Source organism: Coptis chinensis, chromosome 1 (genome assembly GCF_015680905.1).
Source record: "Coptis chinensis isolate HL-2020 chromosome 1, ASM1568090v1, whole genome shotgun sequence".
Taxonomy (NCBI): domain Eukaryota; kingdom Viridiplantae; phylum Streptophyta; class Magnoliopsida; order Ranunculales; family Ranunculaceae; genus Coptis; species Coptis chinensis.
In genome coordinates, this window is record NC_141456.1 from 66,750,850 (window position 1) to 66,762,060 (window position 11,211).

The 11,211-nt window shown below is 38.5% G+C and overlaps 1 long non-coding RNA gene across 1 annotated transcript; it reads right to left on the minus strand.

Moving 5' to 3' along the window:
* Positions 1 to 9,302: 9,302 nt before the first annotated feature.
* LOC147525021 (uncharacterized) lies at positions 9,303 to 10,445 on the minus strand. The gene is made up of 2 exons (XR_015197641.1): positions 10,310 to 10,445; positions 9,303 to 9,609 (listed from the first exon to the last, which is right to left on the minus strand). It is a non-coding gene; the product is annotated as an uncharacterized LOC147525021 (long non-coding RNA).
* Between the last annotated feature and the right edge of the window lie 766 nt (positions 10,446 to 11,211).

Genomic DNA, 11,211 nt, shown 5'->3' on the forward strand with positions numbered 1-11,211 from the left:
GGACTTTGTCCCAAACGGCATGGCCACACCGTTTGGTACTAAGGCCAACGGTGGCCATGCCGCTTTGGGACAAAGTCCAAACGGTTCGCCATGCCGCTTGGGGACAAAGTCCAAACAGACAAACCATTTTTTTTGCAGTTCAAAGTCCAAACGGCATGGCCACACCGCTTGGACTTTGTCCCAAACGGCATTTGAACTTCTGTCGAAGTTCAATTTACACCGCTTTGTCCTTAGTACCAAACGGTGTGGCCATGCCGCTTGGGACAAAGTCCAAACGGTGTGGCCATGCCGTTTGGGGACAAAGTCCAAACAGATTACGCCTTTTTTTGCAAGTTCAAAGTCCAAACGGCATGGCCACACCGCTTGGCCTTAGTCTCAAACGGCATGGCCACACCGCTTTGTCCTTAGTACAAACGGTGCCGCTGGAACCATGCCGTTTTTTGGGGACAAAGTCCAAACGCATAGACGCCATTTTTTGACGTCCAAAGTTCAAGTCCAAACAGACAAAAGTCGCCATTTTTTGACGCAAGTTCGAAGTCCAAACAGACACGCCATGCCGTTTTCTAATGCAAGTTCGAAGTCCAAACAGACACGACACGCCATGACGCAAGTTCAATTGCTAGATTACTACATTGCTGTAAGCATTTCAACCGATCAAGCAATGTATGGCTCATGCTCGCTAAGATACGAAATTAGACAACCAATTTGTATACAAGCATTACTTTGTTATAATGCTTGTATACAACCAATCAGATGGCTGTAATATTAAATGTTCCATTTAATATAATTGTAGCTAATTTACTCAGGTATAGCCGTATAGCGTATAGGACACATTTCTCTCTTTGAAAATTACCTCTTCTGAATATACTAAATAAGCCTGGAGTGAGAATGCCAAGCTTTCCAGATCATAATTTCAAGATGGTGACTGTTATGCTATCAAGTTCTTACTCTTATTCCTTGCCAATCTTATTAATGAATTCATCACATGAACAAGGTTGATAATGCCCCGTAATCCCTATACATCACCGCCACTCACGGGTTTAATCACCCGTAGATTGTGGGCGAAAAGCATATATGGAAACATACATCCACGTAGAAATAATTCAGTTATAAGACCATCGAACCGACAGATTACAAAATGAAGGAAGAATTGTACTTCCATTATTTCAAAGTAAAACATATGAGTCCACAAAACTGAAGTAAAAGCCGGATTATCATATTTTTACATATTGATCAAGAACATAAAACCATATGGAGGTATCGGGTTACAAATGTCTTAACCCTTTTCTTTGGTAATTTACACGAAAGATAATCTTTGACAAAACCCGAAAATAAATGACTTCGACAAAGACCTCTATCACACAACCTTTTCCCTACCACTTACAACTTTCATCATGCTATTATTATACCGCCGAGAGCACCCCCATGCAGTGCAAAGATCGCATCAATTTCATCACCGTCCCTCCATTTCGAAAGCTACAAACAAAGATAACATAAAATTCAAATTTCAAATGCAAAATCATGATTTCTAAGATTTTCATATATATGCCATTGTCCAAAATATCAAACTCATAGTTTGGGAAATTACTCGCTCATGAGAAGTGGCGGTTTCACATTGAGTAGACTAACTACACTCTAGACCCCGTAAAATACATTAAGTAATTGCGTGATCATGAGAAACACCAATGCTACATGACCTAATCAAGACTTAACACTATCATATTTAAGTGATCGCGAATGACAATTTGCCAAACTAGCTATGTTTTCTAAGACCCTAGCAAGTCCTCAAACTTTGTCGTTATATGTCTACTAAGAAAAGATCCAACTAATGTGCGAAAGGTGCTAAGTTCCTCCTTTTTAAGCATAAAACACTATTGTTGATGCCATTGAACAGTAGGGTGTCTATTTCAAACTCAAAAGTGGTGGTGCTAGAGATAACTAAATCATATGAAGTTAATAATCTCTATCTTTTCTCCAATTTTCCCTCTTCATATGTGTATTGTGTATGAGTTTTATCTATGTATATGCTTTCTTGGGGCCACAAGTCGCAATCCTATGCTCAACATTTTCAAGAGCAAAAATGAAGCAATTGACGATACTAGGGAAGTGACTATATGGACACCTACATATAGGACAATGAGACTCTCCCATTCCACTCATTGCCCAAAGTGGACACACCAAAAACAAGATATATGGCCACAAGCTGCAATCCTATGCTCAACACACCAAAAACAAGATATATGGCCACTAAACCCTAAACCCTAAACTAACCAAACTCAACATACCTAAATCCTATGCTCCTTCACGATATCGTCCCGCCCAATGAACTTGCACCGGGTCAAATTGTATGCCTCCATGAACTCGTTTCATTGCATCCTCTGGAATCGCAGCCCCACCCAATTGCAGTGCCTTGATTGAGCAAGCGAGAAATTTCATCGACGACGGGTGTCACAAAATTAAAACACAAAACTACATTAGTATATACATTTACATTTATAAAATACCAAAACAAAACAAAACAAAACAAAAATTAACGCTTGTAAGATATTAACTCACCGATTATGATATGGAAGACTGTAGGGAGTAGTGACTAAGATGATCGGGGTTTTATCATTCTCATATGACTATTGTTTTCGTACTAACAACTCATGTATCTACTAACACACTCCCATGGATAAGACGGAATGGGTCCGCGTTGTTCAAGTTGAATCAAGTGATTCTGCCAATTACTCCAGTAGGAAGACGCAATATTAAATTTTACATCATACCCGCGTCCGGAAGTAGTTCGCGTCGAGCTCTTTGGTTTTGGGGGATCTGAGGGTACAAACTGCATATGACCCAACTGACGCACAACCCTCGCAACATTGTACTGCTCGACATTATCAAGAAAGCATATAAATCCCTCGAAAAATGCTATTTCATCCACCGGCCGTGTAGCTCGGACTTCAACATAGGGATACCATTCAACCTGTCAAATAGCATATGATCGAGGAAATTAATCATTAATCACATACTAATAATATTAATTAATAAATAAAACTATTTACATACAAAAATACTTACATCGGTACAAGTCATATTATCAATGGTGGCTCGGGTATACTTCAATGCAGCTGTTGTGCTAGCATAAAAAGATCGAAAGTAATGGCGAAAGTACCTATTAGCATCGGACATGCTCAAATGATAGTCCCTATTTGGGTATGGCCTGAACACCGGAAGTACTCATAAATCCATGCCTACATTAATATAGACACCGAAGTTAATATTGTAATAGATAGATAAAATTGACATTGAAAAGAAAACAAAAAAACTAATACCGTAGGAGAGTGAAATAGCCCGAAACACCCTTCACCTTGGCACTTGTGGCGGTCCAAGACTTCGTACAAGTAAGCCAAGAAGGCTGCACCCCACGCCAGTAGTCTCGATCTCGCAAATTTCAAAGCAGCCTCGGATAACAAACGGAAACTCAATAGCCTTTCGGGGCGGTCGATAAAGGCGGTACATCCAAAGAAAAATAACGGATAAGCTCTCACAAAGAAATCGCACCTCTTTTGGGTTGACGCTTCTTCACAACAACCCCATTTTCATCACGTAAATCTTCATCTCTTACCTTCCCAAAGAAACCGCTTCATCAAGAAATCCATCCTAACTTTGGAAGTGAACTTATTGGATTTCATCTCCGCATCTATCTTATCCATGGGTATGCCAAGATTTTTGTGGAGAAGTCTTTTGTTCTGCTCTTCAAGGTCAAATCGTGTCCCCGATCAACGCTTTTGCCTCTCGATCGAACTCCTAAGAGTTGGGAAACATCGTCCAACGTGATTGTCATCTCGCCCCACGGCATATGAAACGTGTTGGTCTCTCGATGCCACCTCTCCACAAACGCAGAGACCAACACAGATCCCCGATGCAGTATACACCCTAAGACCGAGCACATAAGCCGGGTCCTTTGAAGCTCCACGTGAAAAGTAGAACAGTCCAACACTCTCCTCGATATCCCATTGTACCAACTTGTTGAGGTGCCCATGGCACTTCAACACCCCTCGCCCTAAAACAACAAAAACTTAGTATTAATGTATGCACAAGTTTCAGAATACAAAATTTAAATACTAATAGACACTATATTGATAATATTACCCCCCCAAACATCGCGAATGCGTGCATCGTGATAGTCATACAATAGATGTGACACACGAGGGCCACCTCCATAAACACCTCTCTGGAACTCCAAGTCATTGTTGGACTTTCTCACAATATTCACTGGAGGTACAGGTACAGGGACTTCAGGGACTTCCTCGTCATCATCCTCCTCCTCCTCCTCATCCTCCGCGTCCTCCTCATCCTCCGCGTCATCAACACCCTCTTCGTCATCTTCTTCATCATCACCTACAGCTACACTCTTCCCACGATCCATATTTACATCATCTACATCTACATCTTCATCTTCATCTAAATCTAAATCTAAATCTACATCTACATCTACATCTAAATCTACATCACTCATAATTGTTTGCTTTCTTCTCTTTTGATTTCCTAACTCTACACCACTTACTACATTACTGGGATCATCCGCTTTCCGATCCCCTCTACGGACTGATGCCGAGGTAGTTGTTGCCCTTTCTCTTTTCTCGGGCTCCTCGCGACCGAACTACTACTCCCCCACCTAACAACTTCTTAGCACCCGCCCGAAAAACACTTTTGCTGCATTCTTCACATTCAGATTCTTTTTGTTCGAGGCATTGCTACAAAATAAATAGGAGTTAAAAATAAGACATTCAACTAATTCAAATTGTTGCAATACCAATGTGAAAAACAAAGAAACGAAATAAAGGCGGTGTGCATGCCAATCTATATCTAAGGTGTGCATGTATTTCTAGGCCATTTACCCGAGCTTGCTTGGCTTTCAAAATGGATTGAAGGGATAGACCTTCTTCGTTAATCTTAGGTGTTTTTTGTTTAGTTGAGGAGGACTATAATGCAAAAATGATCAGAAATGACTGGGCTGGAAAGGGAGGAGAAAACAATTCAAATGGATAGCATGCCGAAAATGATCTACTATTATTATAAGAGGGGGCCGCCCTCTTTCTTAAGTTATAGCATCGTTTCGAATGGACAGAACGACAAGAGCTTGATTCCGACTCACTTACGTTTTGGATATGTCGGCAAGTCCAATACAAACAAAAAGAAAGAAGTTGGACCCCAAACCACCAGCGTTTGCATTTCATCTCAAGAAAGATGAAATAAGCATTTACCTTTTTGCTTTGGCAAAGACTACTGCGCCATGTAGACTTTTCTAGCTTTATTGCGGCTCTAAGCCTACCACTTTGAAAACCTAACCTTCGCTCGATAGAGCTAACCCTTTGATATGAAAGTTTTCCAACCCACCCGAGAGAGGAGAGCTAGGAACCTAAGGAAATAAATTCAATTGGCTCTACATCATCTGAACTAAATAAGCTTCGGTCTTAATTTCAATTCTAATCCGATATAGAATTAGAACCGGGCTATCCCATGATCGTGATTTGATCATCATTATAGGGCGGAGAAACCACGCCTTTATGACGAAAAGGGGAGCATTATGTCCGATCAATACACCATCTAAGCTCTAATTCTAATAAAGGGTGCTATGGAAGAAATTAGGCACTAAACCGAGGTTTAGCGGTGCTTATCACTCAAGACGCGCACTCGATTCGTCGGTTTATCGGAAGATATTCTGAAAAGCTTAGTGCAAGTGTCGACTACACGAGCATTCCCTTACTCGGCAGAGCTTTCTCAAGAAAAAGGAAATAACTACGACGGATAATCTTCGCTCGACTACACGCCGATCTTTTTCACCAAGAGCTTGTTCCACACTTGGCATAAGGGAAGTACTTTGGAATGATTTGATTGGGACGCTAGTGAGTTAATGAGCACTTGTTTGCATGGTTCCATCAACGCTTTTCTTGTGTGTTCGAATCAATTCATAATCTATAAAGCTATAAAGAAGAGATGCCCCGTAGAAGACTCCAGTGCCACCGGCTAACAAAAGGCTAAAGATACCCATTTAGTTGTTTGTTCTTATGCCGACTAAAGCTAGTCTGCCCCGGCTTGAATCTCCCTAGAAATCCCCACTCGTAGCCCTTGACTTGGGTGTGTTAAGCATATTACTGGTTTCTCTACCAAAGCCTTGGTTGGCTCAACTTTTTCTATCTCTAATTGCTAGACCAAAATCCCCACTTAAGCACGCCTAGAATCTTGCTTCGGGCTCGCCCCTCTAGAGAAGTCGCTTTAAACCCCATCCCCCCTATAAGAGGTCGAATTGCTTGTACAGCTAACCCGCTACCTCTCAAAGAAATCTGAGTACTTAACATTTTCGATCCCATATCGAGGAAGTGAGCCAAAATGAGCCATCAATACAAATTATAGAATATATAGGACTCCTTCTTTTTTCAATTTTAGCCACGCCGACCGGATCAATCCACTTTAGCTCAAAACTCTAATAGAGTTCAAAACTCTGACAGAGTTCACCGAATATGTTAATTCACCGAACTCTGACAGAGTTCAAAACTCTGACAGAATTCACCGAACTCTGACAGAATTTAAAACTCTGACAGAGTTCAAAACTCGGCGCATTCACCGAACTCTAACGAAATTTAGAACTCGACGAGTTCAAAACTCTGACAGAATTCAAAACTCTGACAGAATTAAACTCTGACAGAATTTAGAACTCGGCGAATTTTAAAACTCGACAAAGTTCAAAACTCGACAATTTAAAACTCGGACAGAGTTCACGAACTCGACATTTAATTTAGAACTCGGCGAATTCAAAACTCGGCCAATTCACCGAACTCGGCGAAATTTAGAACTCGACGTAATTTAAAACTCCGACGAGTTCAAAACTCGAACTTCCGCGAGTTCACCTAACTCCGGCAATTTAAAACTCACCGAATATGCTAGTTCACCGAACTCTAACAGAATTTAAAACTCTGACAGAGTTCAAAACTCTGACAGAATTTAAAACTCTGACAGAAACCTCAACAAAGTCCTAAGAATTGTATTATTATTAATTGTATGGGCTTAAACATGCAGTTAAACTTATCCATCTACTTCTTTACCAAAAAAATATCAATCATCTTAATACCTTGATTTTAACTAATCATTGTTTCCTGCCGACTCCTTCCACAGTAGGATTGTGTAGTTTGTTGAGTAGTACCAACTACTAACTGTAGGTCCTATGTATGGAATTCGATTGGAGGATGTATTCTTAATATTGAAACAGAAATGTCTGTTGGATGGCAGAGTTAAGGCTTAGCCATAATTATCAATTTATAATAGATAATGTGAAGATGAGTATAGCATTAGTGACGAGTGATGAAACGTACAAACCTTAACATTTTTTCTTTCTCTTTCACCGAACAAAACAAAAAATCCAAAAGCAAAGGAAGAAAATAAAAATGCAGCAAATTGGTTAGCATTCATAATATACTTTCATTTTAAAATTTGTCTTAGTAGCCGAGGAGTTTATAATGCAAAATCCTCTCGCATAACTTCTTCCGTTACGCTAAATTATTAATTCAAAATCAATAATGAAAATAACCATGATTTATTCTCTCTAATAGTAACTTAACTCAACATCTATTTTTTTAGCTAACTTGTTTTACTCTTTTGTATCTTGTCATGTAATTCATCATTGAAACTTTAATTTTCTTTTCAGTACACTGAACCTAGTGATAATTTGACACTTATTTTGCTACAAAGTTTGCTTCCAGTTCAATTCTCAAATATCCATATTAATAATTAAGACTCTCTCTCACACGTCTATTCTTTAACTTATTCTCCTCCTCTCTTTCTTTCAATTGGAGGGAACAAAAAAAAAAAAGGGTTGTTTACTAATTAAACAACAAATCAAACGAATTAAATGTTCGAAAATACCTTAATCCAGAAGCTTGGTTCAAATTGGAGAAGAAGAAGCCGAGAGAGAGAGAGAACCCAACCCAATTTCGTGTTTTTGGTATTTTTTTGTTAATAAAAAACAGATCGGTCTGTTTTTTTTGGTGAAGATCGGTCTGTTTTTTTGGTGAAGATCGGTTTTTGGTGAAGATCGGTTTTGGTGATTTTTTTTTTGGTGAAGAAGAAGCCGAGAGAGAGTATTGGTGAAGAAGAAGCCGAGAGTATTGGTGAAGATGGGGTTTTTTTTTTTTTTTTTTTTAGAGAAGATGATGAAATATCGAAATATCGGTAAATATCGGTAAATTTGGTGAATTAGATCTTGAGATCTAGAGGGCGAGATCGGACGGCTCAAATGAAGAGTGAGATAAGGGTGGCACTCTAAGAGTGGCACCCTAGACAAACCGTATATATATATATATATATATATATAGGGTTTTTTTTTAACACTAAAAGACAAAATTATAATAAAGGATGGTCGGGATCATTTTGAGCAAGATCTAACGGAGTGGGTTCGAGCCCAAAAACATTAGTTTCGGTTTTTTTACCAAAAACATCTTCTCACCTCATCATCGGCCGGGGTTTATACCATTTCTCTCGCTTGGGTTTTTCCATTTCTCTCCTCTCATCGTCGGGCACTTTCGAACTCCCTTTATTCCAAAATCCCCAAATCCCAAAAGTTAATCATCATGTCTTCTTGATTGAGTAGCCATTGAAAAAACAAATGACTACTACAACCTGAAAAAAGCGGATCAAGGTTGTTCTCATTTATCTTCTGACTTGAACAATACCGACTTCCAAGTCCTGAACTCAAGTGAAGGTGACCTGCTTAACTTAGTGTATGTGAAAATTAATTTAGTGTATGCGATAACAGGAGTCCGATGATTGGAGGCAGAGTATATCACTACACCAGAAATGGCCAAAAATGACGGTTTATTCTGTCATAAATCGAGATTTACGACGGAAAATAGTGTCCCAGACTCCGTCGCAAATAGCCCTGTCGTTAATATTTACGACGGGAAATAGCGTGGTAAGTTGAATTAGAATTGCGACGGACATGCGACAGTTTATGCCGTCGTGAAATTTAGGACACGAAAAACCGTCGTAAATTTACTTTACACCACAACAGCCTATTTTCAAAACTGTAACTCAACCAACTGTCGTACTTTTGTGTCCTAACTTTAGGACATGTATTTCCGTCGCATTTGGTTTTTGGGAAGTCAATTAACGACAATATTCTCTGTCGTATTAGTTTAAAATAATTTTTTTTAGTAGAATCTATTTTTTCCTAGACACATATCCCTGCTAATTGTTACCTGATATGAGGTTTCTCAAATCATAAAATAAACTACACAAAAACTACATACTAAAGCAACACATTTAAAAAATTGATACATAATCCATTGATAATAATTTCCAAAATTTACAATGTTCTCAAGTTTTTGATTGCCAACAACTAAATTTTCAAAGCATGCAAGGCAGAATAAGAACATAATGAAAAAACAATTTGAAATTTGAAATTCACATCTTCATCACCTGTGCACATGTGAATCGCATAACCTTTCATAATGGTAAACAACTTTGAGAGTTTTCTAGAGATGGAACCAGCAGAGACAAACAACACGGCAGGAGCATTATCAGTCCAGCGCCACTCCACACAAAGAAATATAGCTAACTGCTTACCACCTAAGCAAAGACATTGTCACTAAAGTAAGCAATGTTTCACAACACTAAGCTAATACGAGTCTTTCGGCCTCATTAACACTTGCAACATAGAGAGTAAGCTTTCAACCTTAAATATGAAAAAGAACTGCCAAAAAGAATAAAAATTTATCCTTCAACACATGACAAGGCAAAAACTCTCTGCAAATGGAGTTATATACTTGTATCAAGTGCATGCAATCCAAAAATCATTATAAAGCATGTAGTTTCAAGCCTCCATCATGCACCGTACCACATAATCAGTAGACCACATTTCTACATTAGCAAGAAACATAGAGTATACCTATATATACCTCTAGCTAGTTAAATTCAAAGAATCGCTAACCAGGCTACTTACTTTGAAATATAGTCTAAAATGGTGGAGTCCCATAAGGAATTCATAACAAGGAAAATGTTCTCTACCATTTATGGCGGTAGATAATCTAGAGTCCCACACATGGTTTGTCTTTAGTGTGTTGAGTGGACTGACAATCCAGCAAAACACACTAACAACACTAATCTGACCATTGCTTGCTACAAGAACAAATACACAAGTATCTAATTACAAGATTTTTTAAAAGAAAGAGCTACGCATGTACCTTCTTTTATAATTAGGATTGCACAAAGTAAACCAATATTAAATTAAGGGAAAAAGATGAAAAAAAATTGAGTTAAATAGACATACCATATGATGCTAAAAGGTTTACAAGATTATTGAAGTAGAAGGCATTATGTCATTTCGGCCCGACACTAGCAACTTTGGATCAACTCAAGCTCAAGATAATCACGTGAACGGTTCTGGAACTTACATACTACAAACACTAAACAAATGAAGAACAAGATTGCTTAAAACATTATAGGTTAGATAATTGTGAAGTTAATGATAGATGGTTGGTTGTTGAATGAATCTAACAACAATCAAGTTGGTTTAACACAGAAACCACAACCTGTTAAAGCAAGTCGAGCATTAAGACTAAAACGCGTCTTAGAACCATAAAGTACTTCAAAATAAAAATATAGATAAGACCAGGACCCCCCCTCCTCCTCCCTCCTCCTCCTCCTGTTATACATTCTCCTATATTTTGCTTAACAAGGAACTATTTCTACCACTTAGTGTTTGTAGCATGGGGCTTTAGTATTGAGAGAATTCAGACTAGCATGCATGCGACTAATGACTGTCTGTTCATTTTTTTTTTTTTTTTTTAATAATTTTGTTCAGAGTCCACTTCCACTGAGAAGTTTGTTTATTTCATTTCCCTAGTATCCAAAATTTGAAGATGTGCAAGGTAGCCTGTATTTTACTTTTATAACAAGCATCAAATGGGTATAAAGGAGGTTTGAAGAATTCTCTTACCTCGAGGTCATAGCACCATCTCCAATCATAACCATCTTCTTGAGCCTGCAAACCATAGCTTTCACATCACTACAATAAAATAACAAACAGTGGACTGATATTTAGTCTACTTCACAAAGTCTTTATCGGCCTTCCGTTTACGACAATAAATCGGGAATGACAATAAATCTCGTCTCTATTTTGGGATGACAATAGAATAAACTTTAATTCTAACAAAACAACTAAACCATACA